The sequence below is a fragment of the Furipterus horrens genome, unplaced genomic scaffold (assembly GCF_987537825.1).
Source record: "Furipterus horrens unplaced genomic scaffold, mFurHor1.1.pri manual_scaffold_2, whole genome shotgun sequence".
Taxonomy (NCBI): domain Eukaryota; kingdom Metazoa; phylum Chordata; class Mammalia; order Chiroptera; family Furipteridae; genus Furipterus; species Furipterus horrens.
This window is the reverse complement of record NW_028327172.1, coordinates 192,476,802-192,496,316: the sequence shown is the minus strand read 5'-3', so window position 1 is coordinate 192,496,316 and position 19,515 is coordinate 192,476,802. Positions and strand designations below refer to the sequence as shown.

The 19,515-nt window shown below is 37.8% G+C and overlaps 1 protein-coding gene across 6 annotated transcripts in view; it reads right to left on the bottom strand.

The window, feature by feature from the left end:
* APBB2 (amyloid beta precursor protein binding family B member 2) overlaps positions 1 to 19,515 on the bottom strand; it is a 328,286-nt gene that overhangs the window by 261,113 nt on the left and 47,658 nt on the right. For all 6 annotated transcript variants that reach the window (XM_090266952.1, XM_090266954.1, XM_090266955.1 and 3 more), the window contains exon 2: positions 8,286 to 8,440. The gene's annotated coding sequence lies outside the window, so the exon portion shown is untranslated. The remainder of the gene's footprint in view (positions 1 to 8,285; positions 8,441 to 19,515) is intronic.

Genomic DNA, 19,515 nt, shown 5'->3' with positions numbered 1-19,515 from the left:
AAACAAGACCAACAAGACCAAATCCTCCCCAAATATTATACTACATTCCTCATAGGGTCATTCATCATTCTGTAAATAGGTCACAAAGATTTTTTTAAAGGGCATCAAAGAGAAAGAAGATCTGTAGGAGTGACTGGATTAAAAGATTCATGATACCCACTTCCAGGATCCTCAAGATATCAATGAAAGTTTATCTATGCCTTTTCCTTTTAAATGAACAATAAAAAGAATGCCTCTGCATTGTTCTGTGGATGCATTTTTATGAATTGATATTATCAGCCAAGAACTGATAAATGAGCCAAAGGACGGCCAAGAAAAGCACCGGGGCCAGGTAACAGGCCCGTCAGCTCCCATCAAGCTAGCTGGTCCAACCCAGGTTGAAATGAGAAGATTACAAAGAAAGAGCAGGAAGCAGATAAGCAATTCTAGAGAACGGAGCCCTCCGGGGACTGGGAGGCATGGCCTGACCTACTAATGGAACTACAGAAAACATGTTATAAATCTAATACTGTGATTTTAATATCCAATTAAAGCCCAGTGGCAGAAATCAGCTTTTAGCCATATGCCAGAGAAGGGAAATGTCTCTCAATTTCACCAACGCCCAACTTAAAATGTTCCCAAACAAAATTATAACTTTACTAGAAAACAAATTAAAAGAAAATGACCAACTTGAGTCCAAACAGCTTAATAAAGCAGCGATTTCAACCTTTTTCATCCCATGGCACACATAAACTAATTACTAAAATTCTGCAGCATACCAAAAAATGTACTTTTTTCTAATCAGACAAAAAGTAAGTATAATTTTGATTAAGTTACACTGGACAGTTATTGTGTTGGCTGTTGCCACTTTTTTTATTTGACAGTTTAAGGGGAAAAAGGTCAGTGCCCCTGACTAAATTGCCAGGTTCTGCATGTTTTAAAGATTCTGTGGTACACCAGTTAAAAATTGCTGCAATAAAGCACTGACTTTTATAAAAATTCCTTTACAACCTTTGTGCATTCACTATTTTTATAGTTATAAGATGAGACATAAATTTAGTCTTCACATTTTCCATATAATTATGTTCATGTCTGTACAGTAATGTATTGAGAACCATACTAATACAAAGACAAAAACAGCAAAGGTAAGTATGAAAATACAGCCAGCATTTTAATTATATTATGAAAACTGTCCAATTTTCATAAAACATAAAAACCATACTATGTTCCCCAAACACAAGACATTTTAATTCATAATTTTCCACTTAGTAAAGTAACAGTTTTGTGAAATGTAACTTTTTCTGTATAAAAGACCTAATTCAAATAACAATTAATGAAAATTCTTGATATTCTTGAAATAATATACCAAATTTGTAAATCCTTCAGTCAGGAGTTACTGGCAATGATTTTAAAAAGATAATAAAATTTTTATATTTAATCTGTTTTATTCAAATGGATAACAAGGATAAAAATGCTTACCACTTTTATGAAAAATATTTAAAATTTTTTTTCATTTTTCAATTACAGTTGATATTCAATATTATATTAGTTTCAAGTGTGCAGCAGGATGATTAGACATTTATGTATCTTATGAAGCGATCACCCTGATAAGTCTTGCACCCACCTGGCACCATACAGTTACTGAAATATTGACTATATCCCCTGTGCTGGACTTTATATCCCCATGATGATTCTTTTGTGACTGCCAATTTGTACATCTTAATCCCTTCACCTTTTTATCCACTCCCAACTCCCTTCCCTTCTGGCAACCATGAGTTTGTTCTGTGTCCATGAGTTTGTTTCTGTTTTGTTTGTTCACTTATTTTGTTTTTTAGAATAAACATAAAAGTGAAATCAGAAAGAAAGTATTTCTAATTTAAAGTAATGTATGTAGTAGTTTAGAAGTGCATGGAGATTGCACTTGCATGGAGATTGATTTGCATTCTCTTCCACCATTTCAGATCCCCCCAGAGAAATAACCAGACACTAAAGTATCTTTAACAGAGTGACTCAAACAGGAAGGGAGAGGAAAAGTGGCAAAAGTAGAAATATATTGCAGCTTAATCCCATTTCTTGAAAACACCATTTTCATAGAAAAACTGCATTGCAAAAATATAAGTGTGCTACTGGCATAAGAAGCAGAACTGAGAATCAGAAATACACCCTTATATTTATAGTCAATTAATTTTCTACAAAGGTACCAAAATAAGTCAATGAGTAAAAGATAGTCTTTTCAGCAAATGGTTTTGGGGCTACTGGATATCCATATGCAAAAAAGAAGAGAATGAAATTGAAAGTACACATATACCTGAGCCTCCATCATACACAAAACTTAATCCAAAATGAACCATGGAATTAAATGTAAGGGCTAAAAAGCAAATGTTCTAGAAAGAAACATCGGAGAAAATCTTTGTGACCTCTGGTCAGCCAAAGAGTATTTAGAAACAAAAAATCAATTGCTTTGGAAGAAAAAAAATGATATATTAAACTTTATTACAATTAAAAACTTTGAGCCTCAGAAAACACCATTAAGAAAGCAAAAAAAAAAAAAAAAAAAAAACAAGCCAGAGACCGTGAGCAAATATGTGCAAATCCATATACCCAATAAGACAAATAACCTAAAATAAAAATGTGCAAAGGATTTTAATATACATTTCGCTAAAAAACAACAGGAGTAGCTAAGATGTTCGCTGATTGAATAACTAGCTTAATTATGAAGAGATAAATTTCCTAATTACCATCTTTTGTTGTTTTCCAAAAGCAACACAATAAGATGACTTCATTGAAGCACATTACTTCATATTTCTCATATCACAGTGAAATTTTTACATCAGTATAAAAAAATAATAACAGCCAGATTGCACAAGAAATAGAACAAACTTTAGTCATAGATGATATCATCTGGTATGTAGAAAATGCTAAGAAAGTCACAATCACAATAAAAAATTGTCTATCAACACTGATAAACAACAAGGTAGGAGAAAACAGGAGCAATATACAAAAATTATTGTATTTCTATACACTAGCAATGAATACTCTAAAAATAAAACTGTTCAAGTTTTATTGTGATTTTATTTATAAAGGCATCAAAAAGAAAAAATACTTAGGAATAAATGTTGACAAGAAGTTAACTTTTGTTCCCTAAAAACAAAAAAGCACTGTTGAAAGACATTAAAGAAGACCTAAATCAATGGAAACACACTCCATTTCATAGAGCAGAACTCAATATTGGTAAGATGAAAATACTCCTCGAATTGATCTGAAGATTCAGTATAAACCTTATCAAAAGGCTGGTTCAACATTCAAAAATCAATTAATGTAATCCATCATATCAATAAGCTAAAAAAGAAAAACCATATAATCATATCAATATGTAGAAAAAGCATCTGAAAAATCCAACACCCACTCATGACAAAACTCGGCAAACTAGGAATATAGGAGAACATCCTCAACTTGATTTAAAAAACAAACAAACAAACAAACAAAATACTACAAAAAAACCTACAGCTATTAGACTTCATGGTGAGAAACCAGATGCTTTCCCACTAAGGTCAAGAACGAGGAACTGGTGTCACTTCCGACCACTCCCACTGAACATCACACTGGAAGTCCTAGCTAGTGAGACAAGGCAAAAAAATTAAAGCCATACATATTGAGAAGGAAGAAATAAAACTGTCTTTGCTCACAGATAATATGTTTATCTATGTAGAAAATCCTAAAGAATCAACAAAAAACCTCCTGAAGTTAATGAGCACTTACAGCAAGTTTGCATGATACAAAGTTAATATACAAAAGTTACTTGCTTTCTTATATACCAGTAGCAAACAATTGGTATTTGAATTTAAAAACACAATATATTTACATTAGCACCAAAATAAATAGAATACTTAGATATCAACCTAACAAAATACATACAAATTCACATGAGGAAAATTACAAAACTGATGAAATAATGAAAGATGATCTAAAGAAATAGTTATTCCACATACATGAATAGGAAGACTTAATATTGTCAAGTTGTCAGTTCTTCCCAACCTTACCTATAGACTCAACACAATCTCAGTCAAATCTCAGTAAGTTGTTTTGTGGATATTGATAAACTGATTCAAAAGTTTACATGGAGAGGCAAAAAGCCCAGAACAGTCAATACAATATTGAAGGAAAAGAACAAGGTCAGAGGACTAACACTACCTGACTTGAAGATTTACTATATGCTGCAATAACCAAGACAGTGTGGTACTGGTGAAAATACAGACAAATAGGTCAACGGAACAGAACAGAGAGTCCAGAAATAGACCAACATGAACACACTCAATTGATCTTTGACTAAGGAACAAAGGTCATTCAATTAAGAAAGGGCAGTAATTTCAATAAATGGTGCTGGAATAACTGGACATCTACTTACAGAAAAAAAAAATGTAGACAAAGACCTTAAACCTTTCACAAATATTAACTCAAAATAGATCATAAACCTAAAAGTAAAATGTAAAACAATGAGACTAGAAGAAGATAACACAGGAGAAACCCAGATGCCCTTGGGTTGGCAATAACATTTTAGATACAAAACCAACGATCCCTGAGGGAAATAACTGACAAGCTGGACTTCACTATAATTTTTTTTTTGATTAAAATTTTCTTCCGTGGGAAAGAAGCTGTCAAGAGAATAAAGATAGACCACAGAACTGGGAGAAAATATTTGCAAAAAACTTAATTGATAAAGGACTGGTATCCAAAATACAAAGAACTCTTAAAACTCAACTATAAAAAAATGAACAAATGAATTTTAAAAAATAGGCAAAAGATCTGAACAGACACCTCACCAGAAAAGATATACAGATGGCAAACAGCATGTGAAGATACTCAACATCATACATCATTAGGGAACTGCAAATAAAAAGAACAATGAGATGCCACAACACACATTATTAAAATGGATAGCATACGAAGCACTGACAACACCAAATGCTGGGGAAGATGTGGAGAAACAGGAGCTCTCACTAATTGCTAGTGCAAATGCAAAATGGTAGAGACACTTTGGAAAACAGTTTGGCAGTTTCTCACAAAACTAAACATACTCAGGATACCATCCAGCGATCATGCTTCTTGATATTTATCCAAAGAAGTTGAAAACTTATGACTACACAAAACTTGCATATGAATGTTTATAGTGGCTTCATTCATAACTGCCAAAACTTGGAAGCCACCAAGATGCCTTTCAATAGGTAAAGGGATAAACTGTATTACATGGAGACAATAGAATATTATCATTAAAAAGAAAAAACAGAAAGAAAAACTGTCAAGCCAGGAAAAGACATAGAGGAGTTCATATTGCAAAGTGAAAGAAGCCAATCTGAAAAGATTTCATACTGTATGATTCCAACTATAAGACATTCTGGAAAACTATGGAGAAAGTAAAAAGATCAGTAGTTGCCAAGAATTCAGAGGGAGGGAGAAATGAATGATTTGTTAGAACACAGGGGATTTTCAGGACAGTGAAAGTATTGTATGTGATGCTATTATGGCACTGGGTTGACCAAAAAGTCCATTTAGTTTTTTCCATGAAATAGAAGAGATCTTCCATTTTCACCAAAAACATTATTGACTTGGATATTTTGAGTATGTCTACTATCTCCCCACTATTAGCTTCTAGTAGGTGAAGGCCAGGGGTTCTGCTAAACATACTCCAATGCATAAGCCAGCCCCACACAGCAAAGAATTATTTGGCCAAAATATCAATAGTACCAAGAAACTTCACTAACCACTTTTGACATGTTCGATCTATCACTGCACCTTCTCCAGACACTGCAGAAAATCCTTTTTGTGTTTCAGTTGCATTTTTTACCTTTCTTGAAATAATAAAGCATAATATGCTGGAAAATGTTGCATATTTTCTTCCATCTTCAATATTAAAATAGCTACACGAAATTTCACCAATTTTGGTAAATTTTTTTAATGCATGCTGATATGACAGCTGTCACAATACAACCTAACAAAATTGTTTCGAATGAAGTTAAAAGACAGCTAAGCACTACTAGAGCCATTGTATGAAAAAAAACTAAACGAAATTTTTGGCCAACCCAATAGATTCATATATATCATTAATTACTTTTCAAAGCCCATAAAATACACAACACAAAGAGTGAATCCTATGTAGACAACGGACCTTAGTTAATCATAATGTATTAATATTGGATTTTCAATTTTAACAATATAAGACGTTCATAATAGGGAGAACCTGGGAGGTGGGGGTAGGAACTCTATAACTCCTGCTCAATTTTTCTGTAAACTGAAACTGCCCTCCTCAAAATAAAGCCTATGAGTTTAACAAGCAAATCATGTAAATTATAAAAAAATAAAATAATAAAGTCTAACACTGAGAAGAGGAAATAAGTCTTTAAAATTCACGACAGACTTGGAATTCTGCTTAGAACAGAAAGCCAGCTGAGGTTTTGGTAAGAAGAGTAGCTGGTACCCTGTGGTATTAAAATAAACTCTGGACAGCTCTCTGATACCCTCTCATTTGGCAGCCCCCAAACAACTGTGTTTACAGTAAGCAAAAAGATTCTACTACTAGCAAACTCTGAAATTATCTTCCTTATCTGCAATTTATTTTAACAATAGGCTCTCAAAAGCCTCCCCTTCTTTCAGATTCAAAAAGCAAGTAATTGAATTAAATATATATTTTTAAAATGCTCTTGAAGACTAAATCCTATTTCTCGTGTGTTAAATAATAGCTCTCTCTGCTAGACTCTCCACCACCCAGCAGAATTCATAATTCCATCTCTTCTACTCCCACAAAACTTAGTTCTTTCCTCTAGTGATACACTTTTCATTGTCAGCTAGCCAATTCGGATCTAGTCTAGCCTCTAACCGTGAACCCCAGTGTACAGGGACTGCCGCAGTCATTTCATGCTAAGACCTCATCCTAAAAGGCATCACCAATCAAAATGTTTGCCGAGGCAAGTGACTGACACCTAACTCAGATGAACTAGCCAGCCCACCAGGAAAATGAAAATGGAGTTGCTGACTTTAGATGCAACAGAATCCAGGACCATAAATTGTGTGTGTTAGGTGTGTTCCGTGTTGTGGGTGACTCCCCCTCCCTCCCCTTTGCGTTTCCTCCAGCTCCTGGCTCTGATTTCCTGTGTTGACTTCATTCTCAGAAGGGTTTTCCCTAAGTCATAGCAAAGATGGTAACCAGCAGCTCAAGCTTCACAAAACCACAAAAAGGAAAAACATCTTTGTAACAGTTTCAGTGAAAATAGGGCTCCTCCATAAACTGATCCTTGTGACCCTAACTAGCCAAGTTTATGTCCTATGCCCATAACAGGGGCAGTGGGGTCAGCTCCTCTAACTACAAGGGCTAAAAACAAAGCAAGGGTGGCTGCCCAGGGAAAGTCAAGGTGATCTGTGGAAGGAAGAGGAAAAGGATGCTGGGTGGACAAAGTCAACCGACGCTCACAGCTCACAGGTTCTCAAGACTGCTGGCTCACATCCTTCTAGTGAGTCTTTATTAACCGCTTCTTATGTCTGATGCCAAGTTCCCCACGGAAGAACCACCAGACAATATTAGCGGTGCCCATCCCTGGGACATGATACACTTTCTCAGAATGAACCCTTTTCCACCTTGGTGCCACACATGAGGGTGTTCGCAGTTTCATTCTCCGGCCCCACTGTTTTGCACTGATTTATATTCCTGTTACTTTCAGGACATTTCTTCTCCTTTGTCCTGTGTGAGTATCTGAATGCCAAAAGCACACTGTTGAAGCCAGATGTGCTGCCAGCTTTTGTTTGTGGGGAGATAAAAGTAAAAACTTGTCAAGCAAACTGAAGGAGCACAGACGTAACCCCCCCCCACAGACACACCTCCAGCCAACATGGCAAGTCCCCAGGATCCACCCTTCAGCGTGAAATCCCCAGTGGGGACAAGTCTCTGAAAGGGCCAGTGCCAGTCCACGCTTCCTCAGAAGCTCTGCTTTCGCTCCCAAATAAAGCAAGAGTCACTGGGGTTGCTGTGGGCGGCCTCTGGTTGTGGCTTCTCACATATTTGTGCTTGAAATCTCCCTCTCCGGAAGAGGAAGATGAGAGAGGGTGGGTCAGAGGAGAGGGAGAAGGAACACAACAATAGACTGTACACAGACGTTCATCAGGGTACAGCATCTGCCATTTATCTGATGCTAGGAATCTCTCAAGTAACAGGGATGATTATTTCGAGTTCTCTGAAAAACACTTTATGGAATGAGCAAAACAACTCTTTCCTGTCTGACGCAAGCCACTTAGGGCAGCCTCTCTTATCTTATACCAACCTGATTTTGCTTAAGTTACGGTCTGTCTCAGGCTTTCACAGCAGCTTTCTTTTATGGATTTTCCATCCAGCAAACATTTCTGTTCCACAACTGGGCAGATCTGACCACAGCATGCTTGGCTACAGACCACAGCAGCTCACCCAAGCAGCTCCAACCTGGAGGGGCAAAGGCCACAGAAGCCATTAGAAGCAAGCGGATTCACAAACACGTTCTCTCGTTCTCTCTCTCCCTCATATACATTTGGTAGGATAACCCCCAACATCTCCTAAATGTTTAAAAACCCTTCATGAGCTCAGACAACAGTTTCTAAAGTGCCCCAAAGACAAGCTTGGGCTATTGTGAGGGAAGGACTGAAATATTTAATCATTATTGAAAAAGCTTGGTCAAATGATTGTGCTGTTTGTGGAAAATTTAAAAGCCAGATGTTTTAATTAACCGCAGAAAACACAAGCTACAACTAAAATTTCATGAACACATTGATCTGCCCTGTGGAAAACCACAGGAATGTTCTGGCAAGGCTCAGTCGGAATTCTTGGGACACAGAGGGCTGGAATCATTCCCCTTAGGAACTTGAAGAGAAAATTAACTTGCTCAATATGTTTTTTTTTTTTTTTTTTTTAAGTAAAATGAAACCCAGATTTAATCTCAGTCAAATATAAAAACATTTTAAGACTTCAAAGGGCACCACCAAAAGACACATAAGGGAAAGGTCATAAAAAAATTCCAGTGCAGCTCAGGATTTAGAATGTATTTTCAATGCAAAATGAACGGTGCAACAGCAAGTTTAATACGCAAAATAATCCAAAGGGAAAACTAATCATCTTTCATTTCCTAATCAAGGAAAATGATACATGAAAGCAATATTCAATATGTGAATCATAAATGTTATCAAACGTAAAATATATTCAATCAAAAACACTCATCTTTTAACTCTCCTACTTCATGCCAAACCTGTGGCCTGGCTCATACTACCTACCATGCTTCAGCTTGCAGACTCAGGGCTCCCAGTAAAGCAGTGTTAAAGTAATGTATGCTCACTGATGTTCAGTGAGTGATTCTGGAGCAGAAATCTGAAGGGAGGGAATCTTATAAAAGCAATTAGTGAACGACAACTAATAGATTAGGAAGTCTTCATTTGTTAATTATTGTAATAGTTATGATAACATCTATACATGCTAAATTTGAAAGCCTATTAGAGAAGGAACAGGACAAATGTTATTTTCAGATACTGGGTGCATAATTCTATTTCTGTAAGTCAAAGCAGACCCTGTGCCAAGCATAATATTACATTAATCTCTACCTTCACTTGAAACTCGAGTCCCAAAAATAAGTTCAAAAAGAACACAGCAAGTAAAAAGCAAGATATCAAGTTATCTATGTATGGTTTGATACCAGTTTTGTTCTACAAAACTGAGTGTGTATAATCTAAAGGCACCACAGTTTGAACAAAAGCTTTTTCTGGGTCATGGGATTAGAAGATATTTATATCTCCTTTGTGTTTTCCAAATTTAACATGTATTGCTTATAGAATTCAAATATTTTCAAATAAAGTTTTTATTAAATACTGTGGGAATACAAATCAGAAATGGGGTGTGATATACGAGAAGCCTGATCTGTAGGCTTCCCCTTACCCAGCAACAAGCACGGATAAATTAAGTCTTCATCACCAAACTCAGTAATTCTTAATTTAGAAGTTCAAAACCCAAGTGTCCAGTAACACTTCCAGGGCTAACAGTGCTTTCCCAGAAAAAATAAATTTTTATTTGTTATTCTGCCAACTTGCCACAAAGAAACAAGAAAACCATGGTTATTTCCCTGTCTAACTAATGCACCCAAAAAGAGTAGCTCCTGGTGTTACAGACAATTTCACAGGGGTAGGGCCCTCAGTGAGCATTGCTACTCATTTCTGATACTTGGAGCAACTTAGAAAACACAAAACACAGTGGTGGAATCTTCACATTCACGGACTTGGCAATGCAGCACTCCAAGAAGCCCAACCCCCTCGGTTTACAAAGAGGGACACTGCTGCCCAGAAAGGTCAAATGTCTTTCCTGAGGCCACACAGTCAGCAGAGCAGAGATGAGAGTCCAGATCACCTGCCTGTGCTCTGAGCAAGTGCTCTTTCCTCTGCATCTCAGCACTCACTCTTCAAAACACAAGTTTGGATGAACCACCTACACATGTTACATTATGTCAGCAAAACCAGAAGAACAAGACAGAAATTTCTTCCACCAAAAATGAAAAGCATGCAGGAAAAAAAGCCAAGACTCAACCGCAGGCTATAAAAGACTGCCCAGGACACGTTCGCAGGGAGAAACAATGGGTGCAGTGTGCTCCGGTGGCAGGTGTCCTGAACAGAAACTGCCTATCACATGGAGAGCTCCCTGGTCCCAGTGCTGGCTCTGTGGCCAACAGCACATTCCCAGTGCTCAGAGCAGGACAAAAGATTTTCAACATGATAAAGCTACACTTGCACCAAGCTACCTGATAGAGAGAGGTAGGATGCACGCCCACCCTGGTGTTGGAAATAAAGTGATGTGTATGGCACCTTCCTTCCATGAGTGTGAGGAGACAGACGTCGACGATTTCGAAAATTAAGAAGACATGAGTCACTAAGAATGCAAATAAAATAATCCGAATGCTTCATATCTTATGTCTGATGTGATTTAGAGAGTAAGCAGGGTTTTTCTCTGTTCTTCTAAATTACTAATTTGAAATATTGCTCACCTCCACTTCTTTCTTAGCATCTACCTACAACGTCCACACCACAGCAATCAGAGATCTAAGAGTCTCACAAAACGGGAATAACCTGAAAAGAAGGGGAGAGAAGAGACAGATGGCAATGACAAACTCAGAGCCGCTCCTGAAAGGTCTTTATTGAGCTCTCTTCTCGTCACCCTTGCCTACTGTGCTGCAGGACAACAAAGGCAGGAACTGTGAAGCTGCTAATAAAAAAAGCTACAATGAGGATGATGCGATCTCTCTCTGTAAAAGCCAGAACAAACACAGTGGCCACGTGCTGCCTCCTCGGAGAAGTCAGGCACCCGACCAGAAAAGAAAATGTATGTTTTCCACCCAGAACTGCTCCTTGCGTTCCCACCATACAGGGTGGGACAAAAGTAGGTTCACAGTTGAGAGTGCATGAAATAGTTTATTCCTTGTATTATTACTTGTTAATTATTTTGTTATTTTCCATAAGAACAACTGTAAACCTACATTTGTGCCATCCTGTATATTTCCATGGTTGAATCCTGGAGGAAAGACCATGTTGTTAGTTTATTCCCATCTATGCCTCAGTTCTAATGCTAATGGTTAATATCCATGGTGGGCACAAGGGATTAGATTCCTTTTTTTTTTTCCAGGTGTATTTTATTGATTATGTTGTTACAGTAGTCCCAATTTTTTTCCCCTTTGCTCCCCTCTGCCCAGTTACCCCCTTCCCTCCAGCAATCCCATCTCCCTTGGTTCATGTCCATGGGTCGTGCATATAAGTTTTTTAGCTTCACCCTTTCCTATATTATTCTTAACATCCCCCTATTTTCTACCAACCGATTATGCTTCTTAGTCCCTTCACCATTTCCCCATTTCTCCCCCTCCCCCCTCCCAGCTGATAACCCTCCAAATGATTCCCATACCTATGATTCTGTTCCTATTCTGGTTTGCTTAGTTGGATTTTGTTTTCATTCTTCTAAATTCAGTTGTTGATAGTTCTGTTGTGAGTTTGTTGTCATTTTAGTGTTCATAGTTTTGATCTTCTTTTTCTTAAGTAAGTCCCTTTGACATTTCATATAATAATGGCTTTAGCTTCACCTTGTCTGGGAAGCACTTCATCTGCCCTTCCATTCCAAATGATAGCTTTACTGGATAGAGTAATCCTGGTTGCAGGTTGCCTTTCATCACATTGAATACTGCTTGCCAGTACCTTCCTGCCTGCAAAGTGTCCTCTGAGAAATCAGCTGATAGTCCTATAGGCAACCCCCTGTAGCCAACTCTCTGACTCTCTCTTGCTGCCCCCAGGACTCTGTCTTTATCTTTCACCTTTGGCATCTCAGTCATGATGCGTCCTGGTGTGGTCCCCTCTGGGTCCAGCTCACCGGGGGTCCTCCGTGCTTCCTGGACCTGTATGTCCATCTCCTTCGCAAAATTTGGGAAATTTTACTCATTTTTTTCAATTCTTGTTTCCTCATTCTGCACTGGTTGATGGTTTTTTTCTTCCTTATGTTCCAAATCATTGATTTGAACCCCAGTTTCCTTCCCTTTATTAGTTTTGTGTGGATTTTCCTTCGTTTCGCTTAGCATAGCCTTCACTTCTTCTCTTCTCCATTTGCCATACACAAGCATATCTGTCAAGCCTGTGAGCATCTTTATCACCAGTGTTTTGAATTCTGCATCTGTTAGATTGTCTCCTCATCTGTAAGGTTGGCTATCTCCTTGTCACTTAGTTCTCCCACTGGAACCTTGAGCCATTTCCCCTTTTGGGCCATATTTCTCTGTCTCCTCATTCTGACAGGCTCCTGTGTTTACCTTTATGTCTTAGGTAGAGCTGTCGCTCCTGTTACGTTGTAAGGGGTGGAGCCTTAGGGATTCATCAGTATAGGGGGACCTGTTTCACCACGTTGTGGCGCTGTATGTGGGGGAGGGGTCTTAGTGGAAACAATGCCGCCTGCCCAGCACTCGCCCCTTTTCAGGCACCTCTCCCACTTCCGCACCGGACTGGCACGCCTCTAGCTGCTGCCCCGGTCATCGCTCCCAGATTGGGTGGGTCTGCAGATGTTCTAGGACCATGGGGACCCTTTAAACAAGCGGACTCTGCTGAGAGACCGGCAGTTTCTGCCTCCACCCCAACCCCCACTGGTCTGCACAGTCAGAAGCAATGAGGCTTGATTTTCCCCGGTGCTGGGACCGTAAGCTATGAGGTCTGGTGAGGAGCTGGGAACGCTCCCCAGGTGTCCCTTCTAACTTTTTAAAACCTGTGACTGTGCTTTCCACCGGCCTGCTGCTGTTGCTGCCGCCACACTGTGTCCTCTCTGCCCCGGCTCTGCCCCTCCTACCTGTCTGGATGAGTATTTCTTCTTTATATCTTTGTTTGCTGGACTTCCATGTAGTTTGATTTTTTTGGAACTTCTGGTTGTTTCTAGTTTTGAGGTAGTTGTATTCCTTCTTAGTTGTGGAAGGATACGCAGCATGTCTGTCTACGCCTCCATCTTGGCCAGAAGTCCAAGGGATTAGATTCTTGTTGCTATTTCACAATAAAATTAAAGCTTTGTGGTGAGTATTGTTCAAGTACCACTTTAAAGTCATTGGTAAAGATAATGGCAATAAATTTAAATCTAGCAGTCTGGTAGAATGAAGTCCAACCTACTAATCAAATTGAGCAGAATCTTACTGAAGTTACCACATTCTCTTTCTTAATAGACTACACAAACTAGAATTAGATCAGATTCACAGATTTTGAAATCTTTTCTTACTTAGAACCTTGGCTGTGTGTTGTTTGGTTTTTAGCTTCACTGAATGCCTTTGGGAAAATGTGTTGCCACTGTGTCAAAATCTTAAATGTTTGGCCAGCATTTTATTTATTCTATTCTAATGCCACAGGGAAGGTTTCTCCCTCAAAGGGACTGATTCCAGAAATACCAGCCAAGCCAATTCAACACTTCTGAAATTCCTATCTCAAAATGACCGGGGGGGAGCAGGCAAGAATACATTGAAGAACATTCCTCTCATAGTTTGGAAATATGATTTTAATGACTTAGATTCATAGTATCAACAGATTTACATTTTAAAATGTTTGGGAGAGGAGAGTATAAATTATATGGAATAACAAAGGTTAGGTTCCCCCCCACCAAAAGAATGTATCATAGGTACCCATCACAGGCAATGGGAAAGAATCTATTAATGAATAACCTATTGTGGCACCCAACACATTTTGTGGCTGATGATGAAGACATGGCAATTTAAAAAAGGTTTCACATAGTAACTTGCCCTGTCATACTCTCAAGTAAAGAGATTTTCAACTGGAGGGCAGAGAGTGGAAATTTGTGCTTATTTAATGTTTTAAAGACTTTTCTGGAAAAAACAAGGATAAAGAAATTAGCACATATACAGGTTATGGTCCCAGTTCTGCTCCTTATGACCCAAGGCTTTCTGGGACAAACTAACTTATTCTCTAGTCCCTCTTTTGTAAAACTGGGATGATACTATCAGCCAACTTCATGGGATGGTCAATCGATGAAACCAAATATAAAAGCAGAAGAGAAAAATTTAAGGCACTATGTATTCAGTTAACAAATATTTACTACGAAACTGCAGTAATGCCAGCTGTGGCACTGTGGACGCAATCCCAGGGACCTGGGTTAAGGGATGCAGTGTAGTTCGTAAGAGGCACAGGGAGCTGTGGGAACATGTAGGCTGCCTCTGATCCAAATACCGGGCAAATATTTGGTAGTGAAAAGTGGAAGATGTGGTTTTTACTTTTGGTTGTCTAATTGTTAGCTCATTTGTTTCGCACATTTTTTACGGAACATTCACCATGTGTCAGGCACTTTTCTAGGTGCTAGGGATTTAGCACTGAACAAAATTTCTGCCCTCATGGAGCTGACATTTCAGTCATTCCTCATCCTTGTGAAATGGAAAATATATAAACTAAATAGATTTAAGCAGCAAAGTTGCTTCTGCTGCAATACAATGATTTAATCAAAATATCACCACACAAGAGTTAAAAGCCATATTCTAATTAATCTAGATACAGTAAGCATTTTATTTATTTTAATCTCCAGGCCACATTTTACAATATACCAAATATCTGCCATCATTTAAAAGGCACTCTTAATTTTGTGGAATTACAATTGTGTATGTTTTGGCATGGAGCAGAATATTCCCCCTGCACCGTCCCCCCCACCCCAAAGAAAAAGAACATAAGCTGGAATCTATCCAGTAACAACCACAGTTTTAACAAGAGCAATATCAGTTATTTTAGGGGCATTTCCTGCAGTCATTATTTAAATTGAATTATTTATTTTAGAAACAAAACTAATGTTAAATTTTTACATGCCAAATGTCTGTCTTTATAAGTTCCTTTTAAAATATTTTTATTAAAAAAAAGAAAGTAAAAAGGCCTGAGAACTAGGCTGTCCAGGACATAGCCAACCCGACTGTCTAAATATTTGATATGGGCCCTGGCTGGTGTGGCTCAGGGTACTGAGCGCTGGCCTGTGAACCAAAGGATCACCAGTTCAATTCCTAGTCAGGGCATATGCCTGGGTTGTGGGCCAGGTCCCCAGTTGTGGGCACGCAAGAGGCAACCACACACTGATGTTTCTCTCCCTCTTTTCCCTCCCTCCCTTCCTCTCTCTCTAAAAAGAAATAAACAAAATCTTCTGTTTTTAAAATGCAATATGGGATGGAGTGAAAGCGAAGAAAGATACAAAGAGAAAGGAAGGTATAGGAGTGAAGATCTACAGAGTAGTCAGGATTAATAACAAACTCAACAAATACTAAGAGCCAATGTTCAAAATACTGTATAGCAAGGAAGAAAGTAAAATATCTAGGGAAAATTGACCAAAATGCTACTTAACTCCAGATCAAGGGTTCCCAAAGCTGGGGTGCCCATAAAAAATATGAAGTCCAAAGCCCAAGTACTCTGAATACTAGGTCTGGGGTAGCATCTGGCAATCTTTATTTTTTTTTCAGCTGATGCAAAAAATATGGTTGTGAACCACTGTTTTACTCAATTTCCTTATTGAAAAAAATTAGAATATATGTATTATAAAAATGGATAACTGTTTTCCTAAATACTTTCCATTAATCCTCATGCCCATCCTGAAGAAGGAACTCTTATTACGCCTATTTTTAAATAGGGAAATTTGAATCATGAAGAAGTAAAATAACTTGACTGATGTTACCAGCCTTTAAATCAAGGACATGATACTTTCACTCAAGTCTTATCGGCCCTATATTTTCTTAGCACTCTGACCTGATGACCTTCATCAAGCTAAAAGATCTACTATCTATGCTAAGGATGTCATATGATTGCTCATCTTAATATACCATAGGCATTAAAGTTTTCAGAACAACTTAAATCCTAAAATTCAACCATAAATTCTGTAACTTAAGAGGCTGTTGTGAAAATCATATACAATGTGTGGTCTATTTAGAGCATTGGGGAGATATTTGGTCAGATCTGAAGAGTTATTTTAATTACCTTCCATTCCAACCTAAGATCAGTAAAAGGAATGATTCTCATCTTAGGGAATATATGCTCCTTCATCCACAGACTTTATCTAGAAGAAGCTGGACACTGTAAAGTCTGACCCATTAGGAATGACTGCCAAGGGCTTCACGCCTTTTCACAATTTCATGCTTTTGTACATGCTACTCCTTCTGCCTACACTGCCAGTTATTCGTCCTTTGAGGCCCAGCCCAAATACTGCCTCCCTCATGATAACTGTGGTTTTCAATGATTCCTCTATCACTCATAGCACACTGATATTTATTCAGGAATTCATATGCCTTTTCTTGATATAGTCTTAGCAACATCTCACCTCCTTACCCTTTGGTCTCAGGTTCTTTCTGGTTCTTCCTCCCCTCTCTGAAAGCCTTTTCTTAGGCTCCTTCTTAGTAACCATGAAAATATAAATGATGTTTACAAAGGCTTCCTCCAGACCCTCCTCACACAACATACAAACCTTTCAGGTGACTTCAAACACCTTGCCAGTCACAGCTGCCTGGGCGTTCTGATGACCACCATCTACCCACCCAGTAATTACCCAGTCATTCATTTATTGAGCATTTATTGACATGTACTCTGTGCCATGTAAGCACCACGCTTTGTCTCTAGGCCAGACTCTTCTGACTACTCTATATCCAACTCACTTTGCATCACAACCCCTGGGCATCTACAACATTCACGCTCCAACCCCACACTGCACCCACTCGAAGAGGCACATTTCTTCACATTTCACACAGGTAATATTGAGATGAGTCATTAAAAACACAGCATCTTAAAAAATCTGGGCAGTGTTTCCCTTACAATTTTTTACATATACTATAATGGTGGCTTTTACAAACAATGACCCCTTACAGTCAATGAATTGTACATATTATCTTCATGTATGTTCCATTGGTTGCACTAAAGCAATGCTGTCTGATGTAACTTCCTTCGATGATGAACATGTTCTGTATTTGCGTTGTTCAGCACAGTAGCCGCTATCCACTGATGCCTTGAAATGTGGCTAGTCTGACCAAGGAACTAAAATTTTTAATTTTATTTAATTTTAATTAATGAGATTTATCGACATGTTTACCAATTTCTTTATCATTCCTTTTAGCATCTCAGTCCTTCCTCCAGGAATCACTTTCTTTTTCCAAAAGTACATCTGTTAAGAAGTTCCTTGGTAAAAGTCTGTGAGGGTAAATTTTAGTATTTTGGGGAAGTATATTTTGCCTTTTTCTTGAATAACAGTTTTGGTGGTATATGATCAACAGTATTTTGGCATCTTGAAGATATTTTTCCAACTTCCATTATTGTTATTTAAAAATTAGCTGTCTAAAATATTAGCTGTCAGTCTGTTACTCTCTTGATAAATAATTTATCTTTTCATTCTGGGGTACTTAAGATCATCTTTTTATTTTTGATATATTGAAGTTTTCCCATGTCTAGATGTAGATTGCTTCTTATTTATCCCTATTGGTATATGTTGTGCTTCCTTTATCTGTCCATAAATTACTTGGGTTTAAGGGATACCGGTCATTTATGGCTCTCAAAAACTCTCTCTGGAAATTATTTATATGGTAGCTCTTTAAATTTCCTTCCAATAGAACAAATTCCTCCCATGTGCTCTATTATCTTTTGGGGACCTTGAACAGATCTCATTGTAGCCTTTATATCCTTCAATTATACTTACATGTTTTTCTTCTCATTTCTATGTTACATTCTTGTTAATTTCCTCAAACCTTTTTGCTAGGTCATTTATTGCTTCTTTAGCTGCTTCCAATCTATTTCTTAAATCTTCCCAGGCAATTTTTTTCAACAACGAAAACACATAGATGTATATTGCCTTTGTACACATTCTTTTCCCTCCATTTTATTAAGATATAACTGACATATAACATTGTACTAGTTTAAGGGGTACAATTTAATGATTTCACATATGTACTATATATTGCAAAATTATCACAAGTTTAGTTAACATCCATCACCTCATATACTTATAAAAGTTTTCTTTCTTGTTAGGAAAACTTAAGACTTACTCTCTTAGCAACTTTCAAAAATACAATATTGTTCACACTAGTCACCATGCTGAACATTATATCCCAGAACTTACTTATAATTGGACGTCTGTACTTTGGCTACCACTCATTGTCTCTACTACCAACTCCCTGGTATTGGCAACTACCAATCTGTTCTCTGTTTCCATGACTTTAGGGTATTTGTTTTAGATTCCACATGTAAGTGAGATCACATAGTCTAGTTTTCAACTGACTTATTTAACTTAGCATAATGTTCTCAAGGTCCATCCATGTTGTTGCAAATGGCAGGATTTCTTTCTTTTTTATAACTAAGTAATATGCCTGGTCAATTTTTATCTTATGCTATTTACTCTCACCTGTAATTACAGTTTTGTTTTTCTTAAAGCATTCCAACATAGTTACTGTATATTCTGAGTCAGATCATTTTAATATGTAAAGACCTCTGTGTTCTAAATCTATTGTTTTTTTTTTTTTAATTTTTATCTGGTGATTCTCACTTCCGGTGGCTTGTTTTCTAGTAGGATTGGAGATCTTTGATTCTGAACTCATTATGTGGTTGAGCTTAGTCAGAGCATTCAAAGATCTAAAGTGGGCATGCATGCCTTCCCCCAGAAAGTATTTGCATTTGCTTCTGCCAAAAGCCAAGGGGCCCTATCTACCCGCGGCCACTGTAACTTTTTTTATGAGTCCTAGTAAAATGCAGGCTCTATCTTGCCACTGATCCAAAGTTTAGTCTCCAGCCACAGTGGTGATATCAGCATTTGCTCTTGAGACGACCTGCATTTTATGTTTGTTTAAACACAAAGCTCCCAGCTTTGGTGGTTTGTGGGGCAGGAGACATTGGAGATGTCTTAGATCATAGTCTCAGAGTGCAATAAAAAACGTTCTATCCAATAGACAATGCTTTAGTGTGGAAGTGAGTACCTAGTCCACCATGCTGCTAGAAACCTAAGTCTTGAACTAAACATATTTTCTCAAAACC